Source organism: Pseudophryne corroboree, unplaced genomic scaffold (assembly GCF_028390025.1).
Source record: "Pseudophryne corroboree isolate aPseCor3 unplaced genomic scaffold, aPseCor3.hap2 scaffold_448, whole genome shotgun sequence".
Lineage (NCBI taxonomy): Eukaryota > Metazoa > Chordata > Amphibia > Anura > Myobatrachidae > Pseudophryne > Pseudophryne corroboree.
This window is the reverse complement of record NW_026970070.1, coordinates 56,525-57,502: the sequence shown is the minus strand read 5'-3', so window position 1 is coordinate 57,502 and position 978 is coordinate 56,525. Positions and strand designations below refer to the sequence as shown.

Sequence of the window (978 nt, the reverse complement as noted above, 5' to 3'; positions counted from 1 at the left end):
GGTCCCTGGGTGGGATTGAACCACCAACCTTTCGGTTAATAGCCGAACACACTAACCGATTGCGCCACAGAGACACTTTGCAAAAAGTGCCTACTGACAAAGGCTAATAAGCATACATCTAGAACGTTTCCTAGAAAAACATTAAAAAATCAATAATCTGGAGAGTTTTTGTAAGATGTTTCTTCCATCAACTAACGAATAAACACATTGGTACTTTCCCATGATGAGTGAGTGCTTCAGGATCTCTTGCACTTACATGTGCAGCAGAGTACTGCAATGGAAGCATGCTGGACCCATAACCCAGAGGTAGGCAGATTGAAACTATCCTTTGCTATATGCATTTTTTTTGTTAATTTAAGTAATCAAAACTGGGATTGATATTTTTGCTCTTTTATTTTTACTTAAAGTACAATAACTTTTACCATTTTAATTTGTTTTAATAGTATATTGACAGTATAGTTTTCTTTCAAAAATCCACTTAATTTTCTTTACCCTGTTATTAAAATGGTAATTGACAAAAAAAACTACATTGTCACCAGAAGAGCAATACAAAATGTACAAGTGATATATTAAAATCATCTTTCCAGCTTGAATTTCAATGATGCATTGGGGCAACAATTTTGTGAGAAACATCTTCACCCTTAAATAAAGATTTTCGTAATTCCTTACCTGTGTGCTAATTAGATATCACCTTGTTTTCACATTAAACAGACTTCCACATGAGAAAGCAGCAAGGATGCAGTGGCGTTAATGTTTCCTGGTGTCAACCTGTATTATTTCAGTAGACATTGAAATGAGGATGCATCTTGCTGCCTTTCCAATGAAGCAAGTTTAATTTAGTAATAGGTGAAAAACCATCCCTACAAAGGTGTTAATCAGAGACTTGGCTTTGTGGACACTTTTCAGAGAACAAATTTGTTAGCATAAAAATAAAGCAAGAAAATTAAGAGCTGTTAAATCAAGCAATTTGATTTTTTT

At 34.3% G+C, this 978-nt stretch overlaps 1 non-coding gene across 1 annotated transcript; it reads right to left on the bottom strand.

Annotated features, from left to right (window-relative positions):
- TRNAN-AUU (transfer RNA asparagine (anticodon AUU)) lies at positions 1-74 on the bottom strand. Its single transcript has one exon. It is a non-coding gene; the product is annotated as a tRNA-Asn (tRNA).
- Between the last annotated feature and the right edge of the window lie 904 nt (positions 75-978).